At 49.8% G+C, this 15,500-nt stretch overlaps 1 protein-coding gene across 17 annotated transcripts in view; it reads left to right on the forward strand.

Moving 5' to 3' along the window:
* The window catches only part of MICAL3 (microtubule associated monooxygenase, calponin and LIM domain containing 3), a 174,059-nt gene that overhangs the window by 32,260 nt on the left and 126,299 nt on the right, over nt 1–15,500 (forward strand). For 2 of the 17 annotated variants that reach the window (XM_089920081.1, XM_089920083.1), the window contains exon 4: nt 1,591–1,630. The exons of 14 other annotated variants lie outside the window; for them this stretch is intronic. The gene's annotated coding sequence lies outside the window, so the exon portion shown is untranslated. Of the gene's footprint in view, nt 1–1,590; nt 1,635–15,500 lie in introns of all 17 variants that reach the window. One more of the 17 variants, XM_089920082.1, reaches the window with a different exon arrangement.

Genomic DNA, 15,500 nt, shown 5'->3' on the forward strand with positions numbered 1-15,500 from the left:
CGGGAGGAATTTATTTCCTTAACCTACCTAATACTTGACTTGCAAAAACCATCCTGCCCTCTCCTCCCTTCTCCAAAGGGTAGGCAGTCATTGTATATCACACATGGTACAAAATGGGCCCTAAGGCCAGGGCTGCCACCACCTAAGCCCCCTTCTCGTGGTCCCTTCTGGCCCTGCTGGTCGCAGCATGTTGGTGGTATGGTCCTCTCCACGGATGGACAGTTTAACTTGACCTTGGCTTTGGGGCAGAGGAGTGCATCTGCTCCAGCTTTAACAGGAGAAGAGGGTGAGGTTGGGCCAGCAGGGGAGGCACCTTTGCAGGGAGGACACTTTCCTTCTTCTATAACTGCCTCTAGCCCTTGTTGTCTCTGACTGTTAAGCGTTTGCATTTTGGGGAACATAACACCACGTGGACTGAGCACCTAACCCGAGTAAGGGTTTGTGCTAGTTGGTGAGTTAATGGACAGAAGGGTTAGAGGTTTGCTGGCTCTGCGTTGGCGGGGCTTTTCTGCAGGAGGTGGTAGTAGATGAGCTGGCCTAAAAGTGTTAGAAGTTGAGGGTCATGGGGTTTGCATAATTTTAATTGGTGATGAAAATCTGTAGGTGAATATCACCCAAGAGGTCAAATCATGCCACCTCCCTGGGTTGGTTTATCCTGAGAGTTCAGTTATGGGTAACGTGGAATATTTAGTTGCTTGGGGATGAACCTTCCTTCCTCTTAACTCCGAGCGAAGCTCTGCTCTTTTTTAGTAGCAGGGCTTACCACTTAGGAAAGTCCAGCCAAAGCCGTTCTGTGTAAGCGGCCCCATTGGAGTCTGTCCTGTTCTCCATGCAAGACTGTGCACAGTTCTGTCTCCTTCAGAGCTTCCCTTAGTAAATAAAGGTTAGTGTATCCGTTAGGGTTAGTTTTAAAACTGCTGGGAATTGCAAAATATGGCTTAAACATGAAAGAAGCTTTTCTCCATTATGTAAAGAGGCCTAGAGGTGGGAGGCTCAGCCAGTAGCCATTTCCATGGTCATCAGGACGTTGCCTCCTTCTGTCTAAAAAGATAGAAGTTCTGGCCCTATTACTGCAGCATGTGGTCCACTCCATGGGTTGACAGGTGAGAGTTTAACTGACCTAACTCCACTGCCCTGGCACATGATTTCCATCCTTTAGGTTACCTGGTGGTCAGACATGGCTGCTGGAGCCCCAGCCATCATATTTCTGTTTCCAAGAAAAACACAAAACAGAAGAAATGAAGAGAAAGACAAAAAGTTGCTCCCCAATGTAAGACAACTCCCTTAAGAGAGTCTTTCTGGAAGGCTCACACACCTCTGCTTATATGTCATTAGCCAGCACTTAGAAAAGATGGTCACAGCTAGCTTCAAGGGAGGCTGGGAAGTTTGGTTTTGTACCATTGCTGGCCCTGATCAAGTTGGGGTTCTGTTGCTAAGAAAGAAGTCTTGCTACAGTGCGTGAGTGTGTCTGAGCTCTTTGCTGTAGGTGGCATGTCTCACATGAGTGTGCCCTGCTTCCTGTACACGTCCGGAGGGACAGTGATTCTTTCTCTGGATACTGACTGGTTGTCCTTGTGTCTCTCCTTCCAGCTGAATGATAATCCAGTTGCAGGAGTCAGTTGGCAGCCTGGTAGGTAAGAGGGGCATGTATTTCTGGAGGTGACGTCTTGGTTGGCAGCAGTGGCAGCTCAGGCCTGGGCATACCTGGGAGGTTGCTGTTCTTACATCTCGGGGCTCTTCCTCCCCTTCCCTCCCTGAACCCTGTTTTGTTTAGAAGCTGTGATCGTGATGTGCGACCCCTCTTGGCTTCGCTGTGTCACTCACCGTTGCAGGTCCTTGGAGGAGTGGGTGCGATGTCAGTACAGTGAGAAGCTGATGTGCGTGTCCCTCTGCGGCTGTGTCTCCTAGGAGGTCAGGGTTACAGAGGACACACTCAGGAGTCCGTCTTCCTGCTTATTTCTTCCACCTTGCACGTACACATTCACAAACACCACCTAACGGTCCAAGGTTTTGGCTTATGACTAAAAATCTGAAATTCCTAAATTCTCTGGACCCAAGTCCTCAGGAAACCTGGATCCTATGCTCAGCTCAGTGAGTTAATTGGAGTTCTCTCAGATCTTTTCCAGTTGAAATCCTCAGCAGCTCTGTGACGTCAGCTGGGGACTTTTCGGGCAGGAGATGTATTTCCACCTCCCACCCCTGGCTGAAGTTGTCTAGGAAATTGTCCCTGACACATTGAGATGCGTAGCAGATTTGCGTTGAGCTGTCAAGAGAATTGTGGGGTTCATCTTAGAAAATGGTGCTCTCAGCAGCTTGAGAAAGTGTTAATTTGTAAAAATCAAACTAACATATTATGGGATGCTGATTGGTGGGAATCACTGTGAGCGAGCGTAGGAGGCTGTCTTGGCTCTTAGATTTTAGCGGGTTCTCAGCTGGGCGCCTTTTTAGATGCTTTCTGTTTCTCCTGCTGCACTAGCTTCTCCCAGTGCTGGTCTGCCTGCTAATCCCTGGCTGCACTGATAGTCACGCCGCCGTCTCCTGAGCAGGACAGAAGGAAGGCTCCCTGTAGAGAGGGGTGGGTGGGTATGTCTTCCACAGGAATGCAGGGATAGAGAGGGTGCGGGGGCGGAGCAGACACACTATGGTGCGGGTTAGGGTGGAATGGGGTTAGGGATAGGGTTAGGGTGGAATGGGGTTAGGGATAGGGTTAGGGTGGAATGGGGTTAAGGTTAGGGATAGGGTTAGGGTTAGGGTTAGGGTTAGGGGTTAGGGGTTAGGGGTTAGGGTTAGGGTGGAATGGGGCTGCAGCTCCCAGGCCCCGTCCAGTGCTCTGATTGTCTGTCTCTCCGAGAGGTTGAGACTTAAGTAACAAAACCAGGATCTGAATCTGATTCTGTTTGACTCATGGCCTATGCCCTTAACCACGTCACATAGCTGCTGCTTCCTCTTTATTTTGTTCATTCAACGAGTGTCTGAGTGCCTCTGTGTTCCAAGCATGGTTCTAGGTGCTGGAGACGATAGCAGCAAGCCAAACAAAGAAAAATCCTTACCCTTGTGGAGCTTATTTATAGCAGGGGGTAACTTCCCACCACCTTTCACAGTCAGTTTCCTAACATGATATTTTGTATAAACACCACACTTCTTCCCCAGAGTGTTCCTTAAATGATTCTTCTTTTTCTCAAGCACTAAAACTAGGGGTTTCTTGTTTGTTGGCTATTGGAATATTGATCCCTCCCGTCCCCTGCTCCCAGCATCACAACTGGTTATTGGGACAGCTAAGACACAGTGCCTTATGGGAAGCCTGGGGCTCCGGAGGTTACCCATATCTGGGGCCTGGCTGTGCCTGTCATTTCCCTTCTTTCCCAGGGAAGGGTGTTCCTGGCTTACATGGAGTTGCTTTGCGTCCCCCACTCCCGTCCCCTAGCTGTTGTTGTTGTTTTAAATTTATTTATTTGGCTGCATCAGGTCTTAGTTGAGGCATGCTGGCACACGGGATCTTTCATTGCAGCGCACGGGCTGTTCATTGCAGCACGCAGGCTTCTCTCTAATTGTGGCACTCGGGCTTCAGAGAGCACGAGCTCAGTAGTTGCGGTGCATGGGCTTAGTTGCCCTGTGGCATGCGGGATCTTAGTTCCCCAACCAAGGATCGAACCTGCATCCCCTGCATTGGAAGGCAGATTCTTAACCACTGGACCACCAGGGAAGTCCCCCCTCCGTTGTTTTTGAGGGATGGTTTCAGAGGTTCTTGTGTTCAGTTTATTTTAGGTGGTCACGTTCTTAATTTTTTCCACTGGAGTCTGGTTCTGGCCTTATGGATACAAGAGAAGGTTAGCTGAATGTTTTTGTCTGTCTTCAGATCAGGTTCAGGTGCCTGGAGACAGGCGACTTCCCTTCTATAGGAAAGAGGAGGGAACATGTCACAAGATGACTTTCCACTAAGAATAGCGCATTTGTGAGATCTCTTGGATGCAGGTTTTCGAATTCAGTTTCCTGACGTGAGGCTGGAAGGCAGACTCCCACCAGCATCATCCTCATCTCCAGGCTTTATTGAGTATTTTCTGTGTGTCTGGCACTGTGAGAGGCATTTTACATATGTTCCAGCCTCCTCTGAGGCCAGAAAAGGAAACAGGTTAAGAAACTCCCGCAGAGCCACGTGGATGGGGAAGGGACAGAGTTGGGGTTGAACTGAGGCTTCCCGGGCCTTACGCACGTTGCGCACGGATGGTTGCCTTCTGCTCGTCAGGTGCTCTGCTGGGACCGTGCGCCTCAGCTCTGAGTGGGGACCTGCCAAGCGGGACGTGCCAGCTTGTGTGAGCTCCTCTCCTCAAACAACAAATCATAAAAGCTCAGGGTTTTTGCAGCGTGACTGATTGGTTGTTTGATGTTTTCCTCTTTCTGTTTCCACTCCTCCCTCCCTTCCCCCAAATGTACCCAGGTTGGCTTAGGTCTGCCTTCTCAATTCTAGAATTGTGGCAAACTTTAAAAGGCTGGGAGAGTAGAATGTGGTGGGAGATGTGAGGAGGCTGCCTTTGCATGTCGGAGCTGGTCATTTACTCCAGAGGTTTCTAGTCTGGATGCTGGGACTTAGCGGTGCATTAAGGGAATTAGAACACACGATTGTCTAAAGGGTCTGTAGGGAGGTGCATGGGTCTTGGAGGTGCTGGGCCAAGCACCTAACTATTTCAGAGAAGCTTCTGCCTGTTCTGGGTGTTGGGGACTGGCTGCCTACAGGAGGTCTAATCACTTAGCTAGTCCTGGCCTGTCTTTACAGAAAAGGAAGCTGAAGCCTTGCTCGCACGGCTGGTGTGGTCCAAGGAGCTGTCGGGTCAGTGCTGCAGTCCTGTCCACCCTCAATCAGCTCCACCTAGGCTCTCGGGTTGGTTCACACAAGTGTGAGTCCAGTGGTTTGACTCTGCAGGGCACCTTTAGGAAGGGTTAAAACATTGAACCTCTAGGGCAAATTAGGAAGTTGCTCTCTTATTTTACCATAACAGAAAAATGTTTAACTTCGTGGCAACCTTGAGCCATGGCTTTCACTCCTCCAAACACACGTATTTGGTGTTTGACCTTGAACAGGCCTGTGGTTTCTTCTTTGTGCTTTGAGTTTTTCCTTTGGTGAAAGGGATATTAAATACCAGATATAGACAGTGGGGTGCTGACAAGAAAGGGAGAGTGTCATAAAGGGCCTCTCTATCTCTCAGACCCTTTAAGAGTAAGGAATTGTTTTTTTATAGTGCTTCACAGCTTAGGAAGCATTTCACAGACATTGCTGAAATTGATTTGCAATAGTAGGGTAGGCAGGGCTTGGACTGTGATTTCCATTTTGTAAATGTACAAATGGATTGAGAGCAGTTGTGTGGCCTATGAGACGAGCCCTGGTTCAGACCCCATCCCTGTGGTGTGCACTGCGCTCCTGCCGCGCTGCCCTGCCTTCCCAGAGCGTGCATGCTGTCGGGGCATCCTGGTGACCCCTCCTGCATCTGGGCCTTCATTTCTGTTTGCTGAGGAGCTTACTGGGCAGCGGCAGAGCCACTTGGTCTGAGACAGCAGAGGAAGTGACCCAGCCCAGAAGTTGGGCCACGTCACCAGATGGCACAGTTGGAGACCACTGTTCTGGCCCTTCTTCTGGGAGACCCGTGTTAGGAGGCCGACATAGGGTGGAGCTGACAGTGGGATTTCCTTTCCTGGTCATTACGGGATGGCAAGCATTTAAAAATATCTCATGAACATTCTTTGGCTAATGGCTGGGTGTGCGCCCAAGTTCATGGCCTTAAACCTCGGAGGGGCACCAAGTAGCTGAGTAGCTGGGGCTGCCTCCTGCAAGATGTTTATCACGGGTGTTGCCCTTTATTAGACCGACACACTGAAGTTATTCCCTACCTCGAACTTACTCTTAGGCCACTCAGGGCTCTTCAAGAGAATTAAGTTTCGTAATTCTTGGTACCTAAGTAGTGATACAGTTTGGGAATATTTTTATCTTTTTTTTTACACAGACAGCTATCCCCTGAATGACCTGTGTTTCATGCTTCTCCTTTGCCTGAATATTTTCGCTCCATCTAAAATACTATTTTTTCTCTTCCCAACACTGTATCCCAAACTTCTCCAATTCTACTCAGTCCTCTAAATGTAAAGGCTGTTTCTGATTCACTTCTTTACCTTCTCCAGAGCACCCCAGCCCAGGTAGACCTTTGAAATCCTTTGGCTCCTTGCTGCTTAGGAGCTTGTTCCCAGGTCGCCACCCGGACCTGTGGCATCTGAATCTGCATTAAGAGGACTCTCGGGTGATGGGTGTACGCAGAGGAGCACCTGCTCTCGGGCCTCCTGTCGTGTTTGTTTATCACCTAGTGTTAGTAGTTAACAGTCTCAGTGTTTTGTCCTCCCCTTTACAAATTTATCTTTCCTTTCTGATCTCTTGGCAGTACCTGATGCAGTCTCGGCGCTGAGCAGGCAGTAGTCAACATCTGTGGGCTGACTGGCAGTCACCCTTCATTTGAAACATTTGTCAGCATGTAGGGAATTGTATGAGAGATGTGACATGCATGCACATAAAAATTTACTGCTAAAAGAGCAAGAAAATTAAGAGGAGGCACAATAAGTTTGAATGCACCGAGTGCGGCAACATTTGTGGAAGGGGCATAGGCGTTGGAACCAGCCAACCCTCGGAAAATAAGTTCTCCCAGCTCCCTCACCTACTGTGGGTATGCGGCCTTGATTATTCTCTCAAACCCTAGTTTAATGGTCTGATCTCTAAAATGAGGATGACAACATACTTACAATGTTGTTCTAAAGATAAAATGAGGTAATGTAGGTAAAGCATACACCGGTGTTTGGCACATAGTGCTCAGCAAGTGGTAGCCAGATGGTACAAAATGAAGGCATTCGTGGACTCAAAAATCGCTAGAAGTTTTAAAGTGCTTTAATTGGATTCTTGCTCGCCTTTGAGACATCCACTGTTTTATAACATGGCTGAAATAGGGACAGCTTTCTAAGGGTCATGTTCCATCTGCCCCCCTTGTGGTCTCATGGTTTCCGGGATGTGCCCTAAGCTCTGGGGGACAAGTCCCTATCTTCTGTATTCAGTATCCCCAGGAACACCAGTCTCGGGGAGGTGCCTGGTACCAAATGCTGCCAGGCTGAGGTGTGAGGCTGTGAGGGGAGCAGCTGCCTTGGAAGACTGTGCCCCCGCTGCCCCCTCCGCCCCAAGGTTTATGCTGCTGCAAACAGATGCACAGAACTACTAAATGGTGGAAGCTGACCTAAAGAACTGTCCTGGGAGCTCTCAGAAATGCAGTTAGAAAGTCAGCAAGGTTGTTGCAACACAGTGGATGAATCCTCCCCCAAGCTCTTGCCCTTCCTTTGGGCCGGGAGGGGAAGGGGGGACTTGCCAGGTTACGAAATGATTTCTTCTTCTGGGGCAGGTGGTGGGATGGGAGCGGGGTGGTACAGGCATCGGAGGTCAGCTTTGGGAGCTGATGTGATACGGTGCGTGTACTTAGTGTTAAAGCAGAGGCCCGGGTCGTGTTCTGCTGTCTGCTGGTGTGCCCCCCGCAAGGCGGGGTGTACATATGGGGGTGAGTTCACAGATGTCAAGCTCTTTGAAGATGAAAATCATTCAGTTTATCAGCTGGACTGTCACTTCCTTTACTCTTTTTTTAAAGTCATCTTGTTTGGGTTTTTTTCCCCCCATTTTTTAAATTGAAGTATAGTTAATTAACAATGTGTTAGTTTCAAGTGTACAGCAAAGTGATTCAGTTATACACACACACATATCATATTCTTTTTCAAATTCTTTTCCTCATTTTCTTTGCTCTTGGTTTAAAATAGACTGTTTACCTTGTCTTATGCATTGGATCTATTCATATTTCACCTACTATGTTTGAACCTTGTTACAAGTCAAGTTAAAAAATGTTTAACTTGAGGGGATTGAGACTTCTTTCTATACTTACAATTTTACAATGACAAGTCAGTGGAAAACTGGAATTAGCAGAATTCACTCTTCAGGTTGGCGATTCTGTAACAGCTACATGTATAAAATACTGTGAAGTCTCGTGAAAGGAGGGCATATCTTGGAGTTCAGAGTGAGGCAGGTGTCCGAGTGTTTTCCTCTTTCCTCTGCACTCCCTGCTTGGTGAAGGCAGAAGGCTGGCCATGTCTGGGGAGTCGCGGTCATGCCAGTGGGTGGCCTTGGTCTCTGCGGGGTGAGTGGCTGTCTTGGCTGGTTCAGGCTTGCCAACAGTGCTGTGGGCTGTGAGGTTACCGTGCCTGACAGATGCAGGACAGATGTCCAGTCCAGCTGCGTGGCACAGAGCTGTGCTCCCATCCTAGATGGACGACAAACGACTTTTGTACAGTATTTGTCTTCTGAGTCACGCTCCCACTTTCTTTGTGATTTAAAAAATGTCCTCCCTGACGTGTGGAGGGGCAGCATCAGGGCTCTCCAGCCCCCTGCTTCCCGCTTGGTATGAGTGTCCTGTGCTCTGGCAGAGCTGTTTGCCGGAGAGCAGAGGGAGGGGCCTTCCCTTGGGAAGAGGTCAGGAAGGACCAGAGACTAAAAATAGGCAGCTTCTAAAAACCAGCTTACTGCTCCCTCAGCTCAGATGTGGTCCTCCTGTGATAACCGGGCTCAAAGTAGAGTGTTGCTTTTGGAACAAAGAGAAGGTAAATCAACCCTCATTAAGAGGAAGAAAGAGACAGATATCACTACAAAATACAGGTTTTTACTGTACGTTCCAGATAAGAGGAATGCTCCCAAATTGCCTGGTGGATTTAGATGTGTGTCCCCTGGTAATTCCGGGTGTGTGTGTGTGTCCACACTAGGATGGTTCCGTGTGTCAGGTGCTGAGATGCTCTGGGACTGTGGGTAGGTGTTCTCACAGAGGCTCTTCACAAGAGGTCTTTGCCACACACGTGAAGAAGGAGGTGTCCCATTTACAAGGCAACTCTCCTGACACTAAATGGAAGAAACTCCCCTGGGTCCTGTTTGTGCACAGCCTGCACTCTTGTTCACACAGGAGGCGCACCAGCTGCAGAGCTGAGGGTCAGAAAGCCAGCAGTGCCAGCTTTTCTAATTGATAGACAAGCTGCCTTGTTCCCCTTTTTTCTGTTCTTTTAAAAAGTAGGGGTTCCCCCCACCAACCACAGAAAATGACGCCTTCCCTGGCCTTCGGGACCCTAGTGCAGATGTAGAAGGCGCTCCTGTGATTTGAGCCGGTAAGGGTCCCGGGGTGGCCAGAGGGCCTCCAAGGAAAAGACCTGGAGCCTGAGACGCCACTTGCCCGGAGTCCTTTACACCTGTGGCCACTCCTTCCTTCTCACGTTTAGTATCAACACCTTGCTTTTACCAGGGAGGATTTTCTGTCCTGACTTGCAGACTAGATTTTGAACAACTTCATAAGGGTATTGCAGTGTATTCCTCTGGACCTGTTTCTGCCTTTTCCCGTGACCTGAGAAAGTAGCTGTGTTCTCTTGAAAGCTGCCCCCGGCCCTGATACTGCCCTGGCGTGGCTCGTGGCCAGATCTTCCACCGTCCCGAGCGACAGTGAAGTGCTCGTGTGGTGCTTGGCCTTTCTCACTCACTCCATCCCTTTATCTTGGTCAGCCAGGTAAGTGTAGCCTCTTCTCTCTCTCGCCCCTTCCTTCTCCGGTCTCTGTGGTCTTTGATGAGGTGGGCCGGGCTGGAATGGCATTCTTGGTTGGCTGGGGGTGCACATGGTGGGATGGGGGCACGCTGGTGCTGCTGGCAGGCCTATGTGGAGAGGCCGTGGCTCTCTTGGAGCCCCTCTGTCCCCTGAGCCTTGGACTCCTCTTTACGCCTTGATGTCTGAGCCTCACGGAGTAGCTTGTCCGGTGGAAGAGAGCAGTTTCCCCTGCTAATCTTGCTGTTATTTTGTTCAGGGAACTGTGGAGTGTCAATGAGGGAGGCCCCTCTTCCTGTAGCAGTTGACTGTCCCGCTCAGGGGCTCGCAGCAGGGTGCGCCTCGGGGGGACCAGAGCCAGGGTGTCCTGAATATCGGTTTCATGTCCCTCAGTGGCTGAGGGACAGGGAGCACAGGCCCCCGGATGGTTTTCAGACTTAGTCCCAGCTGAGCCAGGCAGGCAGCGCGGAGGCCTGCACCAGGGCGCCGCTCCGGAGAGGAGAGGGTGGAGATGGGGTGACACCCTGGGAGGAGAGCCGGGGAAGTCTGGCCTCAAGTTAACATCAGAGCGTGCATTGATTGTTTAAAAAAAAGTCTGACTGCTTGTGAGGCATTTCCGTTTAATGGCCTCTGATAGTATATTTGTCATTTATATTAACGTTTAGGAGCTCAGAGGGTGCAGTAACACTGTCAGAAGTAAATTGTACGGTGATCTCAGTGACTGCTCCACCCCCAGCAGTGTGGCCGCCCCATCCTCTGATGGCTGTGTGAGGACCCAGCAGCCTGTGCCTCTCCCAGCATGTGCGGTTGCACCCTATTTTCATTGAAAGATGCATCTTGCAGTGCCTCCCTCATGCCTTCTCACGTGGCTGTACGTGGACTGGTGTAGTGCCTGCCTCTGGAAGCCTAGTCGCTTCGGCCTTTAATCTGATTTGAGAGCTTGTCCTCCTTACTGCTTGGCTGTGTCCAGCACTCTCGCCTGGTGGGTTCCCAGAAGAGCTGGCACAGACTGTGGCCCGGGCGAACCTTGCGTGGAATGTTGCCCTCGTGCCATCCGCAGAGCGTAGGCTGGGTCAGCCCCCTCCCTGCCTTGACTTGATTGTTTGGGACTTGCTGTAATAATCTGCTTGAACAGGCGGAGAGACCACATTAGCGTGGCTGGCAGTCGTAAACAATGTTTGCTCTGTGAGTTTGCTCCCTCACCCCCACTCTCAGAGCCCTGTGTCCTCTGCCACCCCTCTCTCCTTGCATATTCTAACCTTGGCTAAACGGCTTCATTCATAATAAGATGGGCAGCATTTTCTGGGACGAAAATGGGCTGAAAATAAGCAATTCCCAAGAACCTCCAGCTGTGATCCACAAGTAAAAAGTGTGTAGTTTCTGGGTAGAGATTTTAACTAATGTCTGGATAACTGAAGTATTTTCTTTTTATTCCATGCTCCCTTCACTACTTTGGAACCCTATTTGAAAACACACGCGCGCGTGTGTGCTCAGGTTAAAAAAAAAACTTTCCTAAAGCTGACTATTTTCTTGGCAGGGGGTGCCCTGGGAAGATTCCATTCAGTGCCTCACAGAACAAAGGCTTCTGCTGTCAGTCTTTGCACAGGTGTAGGGTCCTGGATGGTCTGTTGCTAATACCTAGGGAATTTGGGGATTTCTTTATTTTTTCCATAGACAAGTTTTTTCCCTCTTCTTCTCACTTTTCTTTTATAGTTTAACAGAAACAGGGTAAGAGAAAACCCTACCTCACACCTGCACTGCCTTTTGCAGTTTGACAACTGCAGTGGTTGGTTCCACAGACAAAACCTGCTCCTTCTCTGCATTGATTGGTGGCTGATGATGTCATGGCATAAAGCTCAAACTGACTGTTTTCTCTGTGGGACAAGCCCCCAAAAAGCAGACAGCAGAGCTCTTGCTCTTTTGTTGCTTCTAGTTCATGCTATCAAAGGGGATAGAGAAAGGTGAGAGCAGAGCTCTGGCTGCAGATAGCTTTGATTTATTTCTAAAGCTCAGGCACCTAGAACAGGGAGCCTTCTTATACCTGGAAAGAGCCTTTGTTTTTCATGAGAGCACATAGTACTTTTTGCACTGAAGGGATTTTGTTGTTTCTGCCTTAATCTTCTCTGTTAAGAGAAAGATAGAGGCATTTTCTTTTTGTTTGTGTTTTGTTTTTTGTTTTGGCTGTGTTGGATCGTTGCTGCGCACAGGCTTTCTCTAAGTTGCGGTGCGTGGGCTTCTCATTGCGGTGGCCCCTCCTGTTGCGGAGCACGGGCTCTAGGAGTGTTGGCTTCATCAGTTGTGGCACGCGGGCTTCAGTAGTTGTGGCGCAAGGCTTCAGTAGTTGTGGCTCGTGGCCTCTGTAGTTGTGGCTCGTGGCCTCCGTAGTTGTGGCTCGCGGGCTCCAGAGCTCAGGCTCAGTAGTTATGGCACACAAGCTTAGTTGCTCTGTAGCATGTGGGATCTTCCCAGACCAGGGCTCGAACCCGTGTCCCCTGCATTGGCGGGTGGATTCCCAACCACTGTGCCACCAGGGAAGTCCCTAGAGGCATTTTCAAGGAAACTATTCTAGTGGCCCAAGAAAGGGTAGGAAGAGGAGTTAATTTCAGGAAAATAAATAATAATTGGAAAAATTTCACTTGTTTCCTCACAGAGCTTGGGAACTCTTGCTGTCAGCATGTTTTCATCGTAGAGGTAAACTTAGCTATAGGGTGACAACTGTAACGTAGATTAAGGGAATGGTACAGCCGCAGAATTTTGCCTCTGATTTAAAGAGCCCAAGGAGCAAAAGTTCCATGTGAATTTACTCTTAAGTGGGCCTGTTGAGATTTGCCTTCACCTTGGACCTTCCTGGGCCTGCTGTGGTGCAGTTGGGCCCTTAGGGTTCCAGCAGAGCGGGCCTGGCCTGGCAGGACTGCCTTGGTTGTCGCTGGGCTGGGCTCACCTCGTACTGCCCGGGAGAATTGCTGCAACTAAGGGACACTTGCCATCTCCAGCTGCTCTGAGCGTCCGGGGGCCTCATGGAGAGGCCACTGCGGCTGCTGACACCAGTGTCCATTCCGTCCGGGGTCCGGGGGTCCGTTGCTGTCTCTGAGCCTCTGAAAGCCTGTCTCAGGTTCTCATATGATCATGGCCAAAGGACCCAAAAAGTTACTTCAGGACACATTTTTTTCAACCCACCTTTCTCTTCTCAGACTCATGGTCAGACGTGAATTACCACTGACCTTAATGACCATTTCCGAAAAGCTTGCCCGGAAAGGGCTCACCACTCTGGTAAGAGGGACAGGACTGGACAGGTGTCCCTGCCTACCCACAGAGCGGCCCTTGGTGGGGCCAGGCTATATTTACCCTCTGTGGGTCCCCAGGGCTTTGACTTGTCAGGTGAAAGGAAAGTCCAGCTGGCCTGGTGGCCACGTCACTCATTAATCTGCCTTCACCCATGTGGACTGTGCTCCCTGCAAACATACAGTCACTGGGCCTTCTTCAGACAGTTGTGGTGTAACATCACCTAGGAGGGACAGAACATCACAGCTGGTTTACATCTTCTAAGCAAAGCACCCTCAGAGGCTAAGCAAGGCAGTCCCTCAAGCCCGGTGGAGCGTGACTCAGTTCTTTTGTTGGGCAGCTCTTCTCCTTCCGTTACCATGTCTTGAGGTTTCACAGGGCTTTGCCGATGAGGTGGTGACATGTGTATAGGGGATAAAGCCCGTCTGAAGTGGGCGAAACTCTGATTTTTCAGCCACATGTGTGCCATGTTCCCAGGTTGGCCTTCTGTCTCCCTTCTTCTCTGCCTTGTTAGCACGTGAGGATCACGGTGGGGGGACCTCCCGCCGCTGCAGAGATTCTGATTTGATGGCTCTGGGGTAAGGCCTGAATATTACATTGGTAATATTTTTTTCAGGTTCCTTGGTGATTCTTATGAACAGATAGCTAATATCAGAGTATAGGAACATGTCCCTGTCTTAGTTCACACACCCCAAAAGTGGCCCACTTGAAGCACATGGTAGTTCTTTCCCATCATGAATGTTTATGTCCCATAAATAGGGAATTGCCTAAATTTTGTGAACAATGACAGCTGTCGCCCTGGTATGGATTTGAAGCTCTGCTGGTCTTTGTTTTCTCTCTAGCTTCCATCTTTGCAGGGGAGCCCTTGAGCGCTGGGAAGAGCGCAGTTGTAGGGTCTGATGGGAGCCTGTCCAAGCCCTAGGCGCTGTCCTCCAGAAAAACAGAATGGGGATGTGCTTGAGGCGCTCGAGACCTCGGCCTGCTGCCGCCGTCACCACTGGTGGGAAGGCTTTGTCTCCACCCGTGAGGATGCCTGCTTTTCCGCTTGGTGACAGTGGCATTAGTGTTCCCATTCACGTCTCTAACGGTGAACCCCTGGGTCTCCTCGGGCAGTGGCAGGCTAGAGAGGGATGCTGTGGAACAGCTCTGAGTCTCGTTTTCCCCACAGTCTCCAAGAGGAAGACTCGTCATTGGTCTCCGAGAACAGGAGCCGCCGTGGGTGTGGTCATGCTGCACCAGCCCCTGCTGTGCCAGAGGCGGGTGGGGGGAGACGCGCCATCCCCCGCCCCCCCCGGTCCTCTGTGCTGGGGCCTCTGCGCACAGCTGGGCATCTTGGGCGTTTTCAGTGAGCAGGTGTGGGGAGCAGGTTGACTGTTGCTCTGCCAGGATCTGACATGGTGAGAGTTTGCTTGTTTGGGCTTGTTTTATGTTATTTACCCTGATAGGTAGCTCTCTGTGCACATTTGACACTGGCCTGTCAGAGGCAGGGTTTACAGCTTTTCCTGTGAGAAATTAGTCCATAGGTCTAGAAAATGTTCTTTAGCTGCTTGAGTATTCTCTGTCTAATTTCTCCCCCTTCTCAGCCTAGTTTCCCTTTTCTATCCCTGCTGAGGCTGCCCTTGCTTCTGTATTTACACAGCCTTGGATTTATGCTACCTTTGCCTCTTTCCTCGTGATGAAGTTTTATAAAAATTCTTTTTCTCCTAAGAATGTTGTGTTCTTTCATATATGTGTGTGTGTGTGTGTATATATATATATATATATATATTTAAATTTATGTTTGGCTGCGTTGGGTCTTTGTTGCTGCACGCTGGCTTTTCTCTAGTTGCAACAAACAGGGGCTACTCTTCATTGCAGTGCGCGGGCTTCTCATTGTGGTGGCTTCTTTTGTTGCAGAGCACAGGCTCTAGGCACACGGGCTCAGTAGTTGTGGCTCGCGGGCTCTAGAATGCAGGCTCAGTAGTTGTGGCGCACGGGGTTAGTTGTTCCACGGCGTGTGGGATCTTCCTGGACCAGGGCTTGACCCTGTGTCCCCAGCATTGGCAGGCAGATTCTTAACCGCTGCACCACCAGGGAAGCCCTCTTTCATATATTCTGTCACTGGACTTGATTATCTCATGGGAGTAGTCCTTCCATGTTCCCTCTGATCTTTGAGTTTGGCTTTTCTTCAGTTGTGTTTTATGGATTTAATGGCCTTCATCAGGATCAGTTCTCTTCTTTATAGGCTGACTCACAAATGCTTGTCAACTATAAGAAGTCTTGTTTTTTTGAAGTTGTGTTCAACTGGCCCAGAAAGGTTATTAAAATGGCAGCTGATTGACACATTGAAAAAAATCAGACCATGGTCCTCAGAAGTGCTGTTTTGTATAAGTGGATGGAGTGGTAGTGTCTGGAGGAGACAGTGGGGGTCAGTGGACACCAAGCACATCAGCTCCTAATACAAAGCCCCTGCTTGGGAACACCAAAGAGGATGTGCCTTAGGGGAGAGTTGTTTGAAGCAAGGATAGAGAGGAAACTCTGGAGATGAGGTTGAGTGTGTAGGGGAGGTGGCTGCGTATGTCGCCATAGTTAGAGAAGGCACAG

The sequence above is a fragment of the Delphinapterus leucas genome, chromosome 11 (assembly GCF_059928025.1).
Source record: "Delphinapterus leucas isolate spDelLeu-1000000601 "Yukka" chromosome 11, BTC_Dleu_Yukka2, whole genome shotgun sequence".
NCBI classification, from domain to species: Eukaryota; Metazoa; Chordata; class Mammalia; order Artiodactyla; family Monodontidae; genus Delphinapterus; species Delphinapterus leucas.